Source organism: Melozone crissalis, unplaced genomic scaffold (genome assembly GCF_028551555.1).
Source record: "Melozone crissalis strain CALT ecotype California unplaced genomic scaffold, PUWL_Pcris_2 ptg000019l_1, whole genome shotgun sequence".
Classification (NCBI taxonomy): Eukaryota; Metazoa; Chordata; class Aves; order Passeriformes; family Passerellidae; genus Melozone; species Melozone crissalis.
The window spans coordinates 18,839,498-18,853,617 of NW_026535797.1; the positions used below are offsets into that span (position 1 = coordinate 18,839,498).

The 14,120-nt window shown below is 40.7% G+C and overlaps 1 protein-coding gene across 2 annotated transcripts in view; it reads left to right on the top strand.

Annotated features, from left to right (window-relative positions):
• Positions 1-14,120, top strand: part of MARCHF8 (membrane associated ring-CH-type finger 8) — an 88,982-nt gene that overhangs the window by 41,679 nt on the left and 33,183 nt on the right. The window lies entirely within an intron of this gene.

Consider the following 14,120-nt stretch of genomic DNA (forward strand, 5'->3'; position numbering starts at 1 on the left):
CTTGTTTCATAGACGCTGGCTAGCCGAATTATTTATCTGATTTTCTTTGACTTAAGGGTCTTGTGCATTCAGTTAATTGACTGAAGTCAGTGGAGATGTATTCACGATTATGTGACTTAAGGGTTTTTTAAACAAAGTGTATTTTACTGTTCTGCTCAGTTACACCTAGAGTCCAGAGTTATCTTATCTAGTCATCAGGGTATGGGGAAGGAAGAGTTATTTCTGCACTTGCTTGTTTAATATATTGATAATTTAAAATTAGCTTTTCTAAAAGTGTCTCCATGTTGTTCTTTTTCAACTGTCCACATTCAAATTTCATCTGTACTCAGCCTCCACTAAACTGATTTTATTAACTCTTTTTTATAATCAAATACTATCTGATACTATCACTGTAGCACAAAACTACAATTACAGCATGGTTTGCACAGGGAGGACTCAAACATGTTCACCCTGGCTTAAACCAGTTTGGGCCCAGGTGAAAGTGTCATATTTGATGTATCATATGAAAGTGGTTGGGCTTATGCCCATGCTTCAGAAGTTCCTCAGAATCTTCAAGAAACTGAAGATGGACTGAGATGGGAGATCTGGATGGACTGTGATCATAAAATCTCAGTCTTGGAAAGAGAAGTTTTATTCTGATTTTTACAATTTTTTAAAACTCAGCCGTTGTTACAATGATGATAAAATTTCACGTGTCTGAGAATTGTTCTGGATTAAAATATCTTCCAAATTTGCCTAAGATATGCTCTATCAGCTAAGAGTGAGAAAAATATTTTGACTGAACAGAACACTTCAGGCATTACTTAGAGATACAGGAAGGTGAGAGATTGTACTGAACATTCTAAAAAAAGGTAATAAATAAGGACAGAAAGGGCAAAAAAAGGCAGAAATCAAATTTTTTGTTATTTTTCTGTGTCACTGTGAAGAGCTGGAATCAAAACAGAAGAGGATACCCTCTATTCAGGCTGTGGCAAGCAGCAGGGCTGAGAATTATTTGATAAACCTCCTTACCAGTTTCATCTCCTATCTCGGTCTCTCTTTGTAATGGAATATAAAGGCTTCTAATGGAAGAATCAGAAATGCAATTAAAATATTCCCTATTTAGCAGCAGCAAGAAATGTCACAAACTGAAAGTAAGAGTATGCTTATGTTGGTCTTAAAGCAGCACATGGAAGAGGAGTTACTAGTTATGTGATATAAAGGCAGCATCGTATTGTAATAGCATTTAAATAAATCCATCTGTGATGTCCTTGGAAAAAGTAGTAGAAAACAGGGAAGACTCCCTCTTTTGCCAGCAGCAGAGGATGGCAGTGAGTGCCTTCCTCCCCTGGGTGTGGCTGGGAGGAGAAACAGTGGTGAGGCTGCAGAAGGGAGGGTCCTCTGCACCTCCTTGAGGATGGCAGCGTGCCAGACCGGAGATCTCTGCCCCTGGGTCTGGTGGAGGAGGGCAAAGGGATGCCATCATCATCTCCTTGTGCTTCAGCCTCAACACTGTAATGGGTTTGGACTCTTCATCATGGGCCTGTCTTGGCCACTGGTGACAAGGGAGGGTCAGTAAAAGGAGGGACAGAGACTTGTTCTTCTTTCCCCCCACCACAGCTCCCCAAACTTCCACATCTCATTGTCCAAAAGGTACAGGATGCTCCGATACCTGAGCAGAAACAATTGAAATGCTGTTGCACGTTTCTTCCCTCCTGGGAGTGACTGCAGAATGGGAAGAAATACCAGTGGGGATGTGAGCTGTGCAGGGTTTGGTGCAGACAGAGGGGGAGCAGGCAGCCATGTGCATGAATTGAGTGCAGCTCGAGTGAGTCAGGACATGACTGCCAATACAGACAAGCCCAGTCTAAGAGCTGAATGAGCACATTAGTGCAGAGATGTGCCAAGCTGCAGCTGCTTCTCTCTGAGCAAGTCTTGGGTAAAGGGATGAGTGATGTGCTGTCTTGGCACAGCTCAGGCTTGGTCCAGTTTGTTTGTGCATTCATATTAAAGTAACAGTACGTGAACAGACTGCAAGTGAAGTAGCATTTTGTTGTCTTGTATATAATAAATGATAGTCATTGCAGTTTTGCTTTGGACCTACCTGGTCATGTATTTGACCTTCAGCAGTGTTTAGAGAACAATCCTGAAGTGAGATGATTGCAGACACACACAACATCCGAGCTTAAAGCTAACAGAAAGGCATTTCAACACCATTTGTAAATGTTGGCCTGTTGATGCTGATGACCTCAGACCTTGGACTGAGATATAAAATCGTGAATACGGATAGGCCAGTTGAATCTCTCCAAGTCAGACCACCTCTGCACTGGACTCTGCAGAGAGATTTAGCCACTGTGCCTTTCCTGTGCTCCCTGAGGAGTTTGTGTGAAGCTAGTGAAGGCTGGCAGCTTGAAAGTACTGAGAAAATGGAGGTCAGGAGGGAAGGAACAGCAACAATTGCAGTCTGGGATTAGGGGAATTTGGTTTTATTTTGTCATTTTTATAGTGTCATCCTGGGATACTTTTGTCTGACTGCATCTCTGCACTATAGTTATTTGAGGCACTAGCGGCATTTCTTTTTTCCTGTTCTCTTCCTATCATGTGTTGTTGTTTTTCTAATTTGCTGATTTTTTACTAAGATCTAAATTCACTTTCTGGAGAGAATAATCTCCTGTATGGGAGTAGAAGATAATGTATTCTTGACCCCTTCAGCACTAAATGCAAATCTCATGAATACTGATTAATCCAGAGAACTGACTCAAAGACCCAAAGAGCCCCCTACACTCATGATAACCAAAGTATTAAAGTTGTCCACAAAGTTAAGACCATAGCTAGAATTGAGAACATAGGAACTGCTGTACCAGGTTGGACTAAAGCACCTTGTGGTGGTGTTCAACAGGAGGTGCTTAGGGAGTAGTGAAAAAGGAGGCATGTAATTATGTGATATGTCAAAAGTTGGCACACCATCCCCCATATAATAGTGCTTCCCAAATGTATTGGAAGATGGCACAAATAGGTAAGGCTTTTGTGGTGAGTGGTTTGACTGTGAATTGTATCTGTCATATGCAGCATGACCACAAATATTACAGCTACTCAGTCATACCTTCTATATTTGTTAATAACATTTTGCATGCCACTTAATTCCTTCACTGTGAGTTATGTCAAAGGACTACGAAGGATTTTGGAAGCCCAGGAGTCCTGTCAGCTGCAGTAGCAATGAGCCAGCCTCAATGGGGAAACCCTGCTCTTGCATGACGATCTTAGAAGAACATCTGGAGGAGGTCAGAAATGGGCAATTGTCAATAGACAGTTCAGTCAAACTTAAAAAGCAGAGCTAAACTTTGATAAGTTACTGTTGCATTGAGTTACTGAGAAAAACAAGACACACATTAAAGAAAAAAAAGAAACTTTTTCTGTATGATCTTTAACATTCATAAATCTGTAAAGAACAGAGAGAATTTCAGATTATGCTGTTCTTCCCACCTCCTCTGCTTTTTGATGTCTTTTTGTGACTTGCTCTCCTTCCCTTTCATGTCTCTACTTGATGTAGTTTTGACATTGGGATTAATTTTTGTTAAATTTCACTTCATCTAGTTATGCTGCTTTCACTTACAGATTCTTTCCACTTGTTACTAAAAGTCTCTCTTTCTTACGGTTGCATTTCCTAAAAATACTCTTGTAATGTGTCTTGGAATCCATGTTTCTTTGTTAGCAACATCCCTTTTCCATGCAGCTCTACAGGCTGGGGGAGGAGTGGCCTGAGAGCTGTTCCACAGAGTAGGATTGGGGTGCTGGGTGACAGCCAGATGAATATGAGCCAGCAGTGGCTCCAGATGGCCAAGGGGGCCATGGGCATCTTGACCAGTATCAAGAACAGTGGGGCCAGCAGGACCGGGAACAGTGATCATCCCCCTGCACTCGGCGCTGGTGAGGCCATACCTCAAGTGCTGCCTTCAGTTCTGGCTCTCTTACTCCAGAAAGGGCACTGAGGTGCTGGGGAAGGACAGCAAGGCTCATGAAAGTCTAGAAAACTTGTCTCACAGGAATGAGGAAGGCAGCTGGGTTTGTTTAGACTCGAGAAGAGGAGGCTCCAGGGGGACCTCATCACTCTGTACCGCTGCCTGAAGGGAGGGCACAGTGAAGTGGGGCCTGGTCTCTTCTGCTCTGCCTACAGCGGGGACAGGAGAAAATGGCCTAAAGATGAGATAAGAGATTCATGTGAGAAAAAATTTCTTCACTGTTAAGGTGGTCAGGCATTGGAATAGGTTGCTCAGGAATGTGGTGGAGTCACCACCCCAGAGGTGTTTAAGAAGCATCAGGATCTGGTACTGGGTGATGTGGTTTAGGGGTTACAGTGGTTGTGCTGGGTCAGTGGTTGGACTTGATGATTTTAAAGGTCTCTTCCAACCTTAATAATTCTTAGATTCTATGATCTGTCTGCTATACTTGAATGAAAGACAAAATCACTGACTGGGACTGATTGAAAGTCACTTTCCTGGTGCTGCTTTATTATCTTAACTGCAAGGCTCACCCAGTAACTGGAAAATGCTGTTTATGTAACATAATGCTGCTGAATGTATTTGCTTGGTGGCTGTTACAAAGTGTATGGGAACCTTCTGTGGCTTAAACAGAGATAATCAAGAACAAGCTGTCAAACAATTAATGCTTCTGCCAGTTGTCTCAGAAAGTAAAGTTTAGAGGGTCAGATTGGCTAAAGAAAAGTAGGTCTCTGGAGACCGATGTTTAAAGTTCTTTTGCTTCTCTCAGGAGCAAAACCTGTGAGCTTCTTGTCGTCTTTTACTCTCACTGAAGTGATTGAGTTTTTCACAAGAGAGTTCCACAGTGGGTTTGAAGGTGGTAACAGTTCTCTCTGCCAGTATCACTTCAGACTCTATTAATTGGGTGCTGCCCTTCTTGAAATGAATTAAAATACTCTTGCCCTGAACTTTGTCTTCTGCTTGGCAGGAATTTTTCATTCATGTGCTTTCTTTATGAGCCTAGCTGTGAGGAAATCTGAAGAGCTCAACTCAAGCCTTTCATCTTACAGCTGGACAAAGCATATCCACCAGTGCTGTTTCTTCGAAGTTCTCTTATTTTGATGTACTGCAGGCACCAGAAGGGTACTGTAATGTTGTTCAGAAGTGCTTAAAAACATAGTATGTACTCCAAAGACATTATTGGCTTGGAGAAGGTGAGGTTGTGTAGAAGAGCACTGCAAGGGGGTGATTTTCCCACTTCTTCAGTTTAGCAATTCAGCAGACTACTTAGATTATTTCCCCACCACACCCTTCCCCCTTGTCCCTTGTCATGTCCATATTTTTTTTCTATTATGCCTTTTGGCAAAGGACGCAATGTCTTCAGCCTGTTGACTGGGTGATAACATCAGACAGCCTTGCCTCTCTGAATGGCAGCCTCATTTGGTGGACAAAAAACACCTTGAATTTCAGTCCCAGTAAAGGAAAAAAAAAACAAAAAAAACCAAACAAACAAACAAAAAAAAAACCTTAAATAACCCTAAACACCAAAACCACACAAACCCAGAAAAGAAACCAAATCATCATCCTCACCCCTCCAGGGAAAAAAAAAACCACCAAAAAACCAAAAAAACCCCAACAAATAAAACATACTGTTAGTTCTTTTTGAGATGTAAGACAATCAAAATCTAAACAGTGGTACCAAAACAATGAGTATGTTAAAAGAAATAGTAATTTTGTGATCTCTGCATTGAGCATTCCCATGTGTCTGTCCTGTAAGTAACTGAAAGGAAAATAATGTAGATAAAGGTTTCTTGGTTTTTTTAATCTTACTCAAATTTTAAGTAATGCTTGAAATGTGTATTTTTTTAAGATTTGCTTCCTCTGCTGACTTTTTTTATCGTGTATTCTGGTGTACTCAGCTTCTGTGACAGGGGATGCATGCACTTGTTTTATAAATTTTAATCTAATTTCATAATTTTGAATCTTGAGTAATGGAGGTGTTTTTTTGTGTATAAGAGCTCATTGAAATTGAATTGGCATTGCTTAAAAGGTGGCAAGCAGTTTGGATTCTGGGTACTAGAGCCAGTAATGCTTCAAGTGGCAATTTGGTGATGAACTGGCATGTTCCTAGACAGTCCTTGAGCTAGGTCCTAGCAAAGACTGTGGAGATGCATTATTTTTTTAATTGTATTATTATTATTTTTTAAAAGGGAATCTGAAGCTCTTCAGTGGTACAGTTTGGCAGTTCAAAAGAGAGGTAGCAGGAGAGTGTTGGGAGAAAATGTTCTTCCAGAGATTGGTTTCTGCACCTTCTGATGGGCAGCTGAGATGCTGCTAACATGGGTTTTTGTGTTTCTCTTGTCCGGGGATCTCTTTTTCCCTCTTTCTAATATAATGTCAGCTTAGCCTAGTGTAACAGGAAGCAGTCTCAAAACCAATGAATTTAAGCTCCCTTATGCTGACTTGGTTGTTCTCCATATTCAGGGCATTCTATGGTTACCACACACAGTTACTTCTTTCTCTTGATATTAAGTTAATAGTTGGGCAGTTTTTACCATTGCATCTGGTTTCTATTAACTACTAATTTTGTTGCTGTTACTTGTCTTCAGTTTCTCTCTTGCTGTCTAATGGAAAATTAGTGTTTTATGACTTGCTGGGGTACTTACTCTATCTCAGTTGACAGTCAGTAGTTAATATTAGGATGTTGAAATATAGCAACACTCTTCCCGAGGAAGTATTTGTCTGTCTCAAAGGGGTCAGATTAGTTTGAAGAACCAGGTGTAATACCTTAGGCTATTTGAAGCACCAGCTCTACTTTGAAATCCAGGCTGGGCCATCTTGGTTAGACTAATAATCCCTTTGTTTTCTGTCTGCATTGTTCAGGAACTCTGCTTCTGATATTTTACTTCTTTAATACTTCCCTCTTCCATAGTTGTGGCCCTACATCCACCCTGGTCTTTTTGAGAATACTGACTGCATGTTGTTCTCCCTCAAAATATCCCTTGTTTCAAGTGAAATTAGTCTCCTGACTTCTGTTGGCTTCTCATTTCCCAGGTTACAATTAAGGGTCAGAATAGGAGTTGACATAGTGATCATCTGTGCTGCAGTCCGGTACAGTTATTACAGTTGGACAGAAGCTCTTAAATTAAGAACCAAGAGCTTAACTGCAGTCAGCATCCCTGAAATTGCGTACAAAGCTTGGGAGCTGCTGCTTCTGTTGTTTTTCATCAGCCTTAAAATGGTGAACTTTGGTGACAGGTTGTGACAATCCCTCATCATTGCCACATCAGCTTTTCCACTGAAAAGATTTTCACAATTGAAAGACATTTTCTACCTATTTTTCGTAGTGGCTGCAAGGGTAGGAGAGCTGTAAGCCCAAGATGTGCTTTGAAGGCTCATGATTTACCAAAATGCCTGTATTTAAATGGCAAACACACAGCAGACAGGCAAAAAAAAATATCTCTGTCCATAAAGCTTATTTTGGTTGGCAGATTTTCACTGGCTGTGCAAGGCAGGGAGTTTTGTGTTGGTATTTTGCACCATTGTTTTCATGACATACCTGTGGCATTTAAACAAATTACAGCCCTATCAAGGTCTTAATTAGGCATTGGTCATTTTCTCTTCTGCAAAAATGCTGTCTTAAATGTAAAGAAGAGTTGAAGAGTGGTCCAGGACCCAGCCAATTTCTCAGTAAGGTTGCCTTAGTCTACACAGTATGGTTTAAAAATAAAAGGATGCAAATCCTCCTAATGAACTGTAGTGTTATGGATACTGAGAAATGTAGCTCGTTACAAGAAACCTTTCTTCTGCCTCCCTCAGCTGTACTGGAGCAAAGCCCTTTTAGTGGTAAGACTGAGACTATCTCCTGGTTACCTGGCATAAAGTACTTAGCTGTCCTGTGTGGAGAGGAACAGGCTTAGGACAATGTACATGAAAATTCAAGAAAGGCAATCCTTTTAAAAAACAAACAGAACAGAGGCCAAATTCATATTGAAAAATCAAGCTAGGTAAATGCAGTGATAATCTGGCCCAAATGCAGATTTTTGTCCTTTATTTCAGTCTTTTGATCAAGAAACTGTGTATCCTACAAAATTATAATAATATTATGGCAGATGACAGCTGGAAGAGACTTAGTGGTGGGAGCTGAGGTTCTTCTGTGTGAAAGGATTTCTGAGATGCAGCAGGTGTAGGATGGATGTTTTAACAGTCTCATTCTGCAGCCCATTTATCTCAGAGTCAAATAAAGTACAGCAGGGACAAGAATATTACTTGGGTGGGTACAGTTGGAAAGGAACTCTGCATTCTCCTTTGCTGTCTGGTAGTCTCTCCCCTAGCCTGTGAAAAAGCTTCTGCATCAGGCTTTTCAGTCTAGTTTTTTGTGATGCTTCAAACCATTAATGGTTTGTGCAAATTGTCTCTCATCAGAAGACCTACATATCTCATCTGAAATTCAGAAAAGAAATAGAAGAGACATCATGTCTTTAGAAAAACAAAACAAAAACAAACAGGGGTGGAGGAGGATTATCTATTTTGGTTTTTTCTTCCTCAGTTGTACTGCTGATTATATCGCTTATTACTTGCTCTGTCCTCCTTTCCCTTACTTGCTCTTCTGCTTTTTATCTAGAAGAATTTTCACTTCTGCCATGCCATGCCATGTAGCAGCTGCTTTTGATTTGCAGAAGCACAAGTAGAAGCCTTCTCACATGTCTGACTCCAGGAAAGATGTTAACATGCTTTTCACTGAAAGGAAGAGAAGAGTGAACACAGATACCTCTGAGATGAAAACAGAGCATCTGCAATAGCAAGAAGTGTGAATTTAACAAGAGGGAAACATGAGCTCCTGATCAGCAGTGGGAAGAGAATCTGCTCATTGTAATGCGAGCATTTTTGCAAGTTGTCTTCTTCTTTCCCATTTTTAGATGTGAACCACTTTTACCTGTCAGTGCTTTTCGGAGGTGATCTCTGACTCTGTCCCCTTATTTTCAGCTGAGTTTTGGGAAGGTTTAGTGTCCAAGGCCATGAAGATCTGACTACAGAAAGTGCACCTCCCAGTTCCTCAGCCATTCCTCAGTAGTTAGCCCAGATTTTCTTCTTTGCTGTTGTCTGTGGTACAAATAAAATCAGTTACCTTGTCATTAAAATTGAGGTGACACTTGAAGGATTTCTCTTTGAGAGGGTTTCTTTGTCTTAGTTTATTGTAGCCCTTGATTTGACCCTGTCAGTGCAGATTTTTTCCATTAAATGAAAACAAAATGTAGTTTGTGAGGGTTTTTTGCTATAATATATAAGTGTATATGTCTGTGTGTGCATTTTAATGCATTTGACATAAATACGCCTCACAGTCTTTCTACTCCATTGAAACCTCCCATTTTTACACCAATATCCTTTCCTCTTAGTGCCTTTTGTTGATTGCTGCAGTTATCTTTTTCTTGTGTTGGGTTATAAGATTTCTGAATCAGTTCCAGCCTTTTGCCATGTGTTGTATTGCTGAGCAGTACACAGCCCTGCTCCTGATTTTTCTTCTTTCTTGAAAGTATCAATTGAATTTGGCACAGTATTCTGATTTTTAATTACATCCAGACAGAATGTTCCAGTCATTCTAGGCCCTCCAGTATTTGTCACTCTTGTATAGTGAGATTACCTCCATATCTTTCAGGGAATAAAACCACCTATCTGTAAGTATTTGTTAGAGGGGTATGTTGAACTGGAATCCAAATCTAATGCTCCACTTCCGAGGAGTGTTAGCTGGCAGAGAAATAAAATCCTTCTGGATTTAAAAATTATTGCAATCCTATTTTCTAAAGCTTACAGGAGTTCCCCTTTGCACCCAGGATTAGATTTTATGAAGATGACTATATTTCTATCCATTCTAGATTCTTCATTTGGAAGTCCTCCTCCTTTGTATAACATCCCAAATTCTGTTTCTTGCATTGAATTAAAAAATATTTCCAGGTTATTGTAGGGGTGAGGAAAGATACACAGAAAGACAATATAGATAGCAGCAGAAAGGAGAAAAGGGCAGGTTCATATGGGAAGAGCAGTATCTTGAGAAGAGTCAAGAGCGATAAAAGGCACAAGGAGACACAAAGTGCAGATGTGATGTGGGTTAAGATGGTGCTGGGGACAGTGGTGGTGGCTGAAGATGCACTTGATGCAGTCACTGGCTCACTGGCTGTTCTCCTCACTGTATCTGCTGCTGAAGGATACAAAGCAATGCTTACTTATAGGCAGTGTTTATGTGCGGGCTTTCCTGGTTTCACCCTGTCACTTTAGGAAGCAAAATGTTTTTTAATCTCCATAAGCCTCTAGTCTTGCACCAAAACATGCCCCTCCTGCAATGTAATCCTCTTACTTCAGTTACACTGCTATGCTCCAGTTATGCCCATGTGCTTGGGAGCACAGGCAGCAGGGTTTCTTAATGTGTCAAAGGTTGGAAAAACTTAAATATCCAAGCACCTAGAGGAAGCCTAACTTTCTTGGGCAAGCTTGTAGATTTCTTATGCTGTGGGGCCTCACTTGCAAAAAAAAAAAAAAAAACCAAAAAAAAGAAGAAACAACAACAAAAAAGAGCAAACAAAACCAAAACTCCACCACAAAACAAACAGAAAACCATAAAACAAATTAGGCATCTTTGAACATATACCAGTTTGCATCACCCTCAGTTTCCTTGCTTCCATGTGCAGGGGAATGAGGACATTGTGGAGCACCTTCTGCATGCTTGTGAACCATATGCTTAGAGAACTAAAAGTCATTATACAGCCAAGAAAGTGCAGTGACAATTTGAGATGAAATTTACAAGTGGTGGGGACAAATAAAAAAGTTTCAGCGGTGAAATGAGATTGGTGGAATGCAATGCATCAGTGATTTAGAGGAAGCAGTTACTGAGAAGCATTCAGTGTTTTGCCAGGTGGTGGGCTCTGGGAGGCAGCTCCTAAAGCAGATTCTGAACTCTGAGACTCCATGTGAAAATCAATGCCCTCACAAGATCCAGCTTGGAGATTTACATTCTGCAACCAAGAAGAATGGAGGGGAGAGCTCTTGCTCGTGTTCTCCTTGCTTTGGCATGGTTTCAGTGTACATGAAACTCATCCTGGGCAAGCCACACACGCTGTTCAGCCACGTGCCTGTAACAGGACACAGCTGCTGGCTGTGACACTGAGCAACACTGCATGCAGCAGTTGTACAAACAGGGGTGAATTTCACTCAGGGCAGCAGAACTTCCTTGTGCCTCAGGTTTCTCTTCTGCCAAGAGACTGCCACGTTTGCCTGCTTCAGGACACTGACATCAAACTCCAGGTGTGTGTTTTGAAAGAGGCTGTGAATTGGAAACGGGCCTCATCGTGTCTCTTTTACAGGTATCATCTTGTCCTGCTCTTGTCATGAGCTGCTGCCTAGTGCTGTTCAACACTGAACAACTGCAGTATTTCCTCTGGAGGGGGAATACTGTTTTGGAGGAAAGGTGCTAAATGAGAAATCACATGCACTGTGCACCAAAGTTTCAATCCTGTAGTACAGCTTGATTTTCAGGGATAATGTGGGTGTTATCTAAATACTTCAATGTACTAAGAGAGGCTCTTCCAGTTTTATGTCCTCTTTTTTATGTCATTCGTTCTGTCATTTTGGGTACTAGCAGCAGATGGTGTTAAGGAACCTTTCAAGAAAACTATCAGCTTTTCTGAGCATCTCTGTAGAAAATTTGCCACTCATTCCTTTGAATTCTAGCTTTTATTATTTACCTCTCTGTTTTGCTACTTTGTTCTTAGCTGCAGGATAAGACTAGCTATTTCACTACTTTGAGATTCTAAAGCTTGGAGTTTTAAGTGACTGGAAGAGGTTTGCCCCAGCAACTTTTCACTGGAGATGAGATGTTTTCTTCACTTGTACACATTAAACAAGGGAAGCCTACAGGGAGTATATCCAAAGACTCACAGAATTTTTCTAGACCTGATACTTAAATACCTCTATCTCCCTGTTTGGAGGATTATTAAAACTTGAACTGTAAGGGTAATAGGAAACTGTCATAACTGCAGGGTGAACTGTTACCTTTTGATCAGTTGTAAAGGCATTTTCCTTTGGGTTGATTCCCATTGTTCATGATGCTTGTTTTGTTGCGGGAATCCCTGCTCACCAGTCTCAGGTCTTGCCTGACCTAAAGAATCATTTAATCTCATCTATGAATTTCCTCCTAGATGCCTGTGAAAACAGGCATTCCTCAAAGCATAGCACATATGTGTAAGAAAAGATGAAAGGAAAACAAAGAGTTAAAATGCAAAAGATGATAAATGTATCTAACCCTTAGCTTTTCCTTGCAAATTCACATCAATCTCACTCCTATTTGGTAACTTTGTATTGAAGCACAAAACCTGTGAATTTTAAATATAGCGTAGTGTGAATGTGGGCTACAGTGTTCTGGTTTGAGTCCTTGTACATTTACGTCTCTGTATTTCAGAGCCCAGTCCAGTTGTTCATGCAGGTTGCAGCCTTATCCCATGGTACTGTCTGATCACTCTCACTGCCTGCACTTGCAGGATGCAGCTCAGCAGCATCTAATCCTTCCCCCTGCCTTTTCCAGAGTGCTTGTTGTGCTAAATCATCTGTTTTGTCTTGTTTTGTTAGAGAATGCTTTGCATATTTTTTTTCTTGCTGGCCGCCTTCTGAAGGGCCCCTTTAAAACTAAAATCTAAGAGAGATTTTTGTTCCATTTTGTAATGTCCAGATAAGCAATATTGTTTGCCTGGGATTTGGCTTTTAAGAAAAATGGATTTCTGAAGCAGTTGTTACTTTTCTTCAATCTCTAGGAAGATGCTTCAGCAGTCATTTCACACTGGAAGGATGGTACTTATGTTCAGGGTTGATGGGTTTTTTGGCGTTTTTAAAGCTAAGAGGAATCAGAAATAGGTTTTTTTGGGGTGTGTGGACTGAGAAGTTTCAGTTCTGGATCAGAACTTTGTTTTAAAAGGATCAGTAAGCATGTGATTGGTGTGATGTTCCAGGTATAAAAGCTTGCAAACTGAGGATTCTACCCACAAAGGGAATCTTCTCTGCTGGATTCTAGTACCAGTGGTGAAGCTCCTCTTTCATTGTTTCAGCTTTTCACTCAATTAGAGGTGTAAAGGCTAAGAGAAAACAGCCTCCCTTAAAGGTATGATTATATATGTTTGTAGCAAGTATACAAAAAGGCCTTTAATTGTTCAGTGGTTCTTTGTGATGTTTTAAAAGTTAATTCAAAAAATAAAAAAATATGTGTTTTAATAATATGTATTGTTTTCTAAACCAGTTGCAGATTTCACAGATTGCTAGTGTGATTTCTGCAGATAATGAATGTGTAGAGCAGTGAACATAGAAAAGATGGAAACTGAGTTTTTAAAATCTAGCTTTGGTGGAGGTCAATTTAAAGTCAGTTTGACAAAAGTCAAATTGTATAAGTTAATACAGTTTTCCTGATAACTTTGATGCAATTTCCTGTGACAAAAAAAGTCCTCAGTCAAAGCTTTAGATAAATAAAGAGCAGGAGATTTAATGTGAGTATGAGGCTTAGTTATAACCTTTTCCTCTTGGGAAGTAAACTTTACAAAATGCTGTGTCAGTGCAGGAATGCAGCACTGTCCCCAGTAGGTCAGCCAGCACACTCCACAGCTGTAGTTCCTTTTCTGTTTCATAGGAATAAATGAGTGAGACAGAGGAACCCAAAGAAGTGAATTGCTTAATACTGCTTGCATAATATCAGTACTTTTGAGCTGATGCATGTGTGTTTCCATAAAAAACTCCGAGACTGAGCAGGATTTCACTGGAACTGGAGCATGAGAGTTGCAGAAAGAGAATGAGTAAATGTCTTCAGTTAAGTGGAAAAGCTTCTGTTTCAATAGGCTAATGGCCCAGAGATTTTATTTTAGCAGGAAATGCAGGCGTTCCTGGGACTGTAGTGGTAAATTTAGTTCTTACGCAGCTGCTGGCATTTGGCTCATTCAGACACACAGAAGCCTCAGCCCTCCTTATTAGACAGTGTGTGTGCTGAGTTCCCCAAACGGGTGAAGGGCAGTGCTCTCCTTCTCTTCATATGGTAGGTTTTGTAAGTCTCCCATCCAGTTGCCTCAGACAGTCTTCTGCTGTCCTCTAGGTTTTTAGGTTTTGAGGCTGCCCACATGGAGCGTCCCCTTTCCAGCT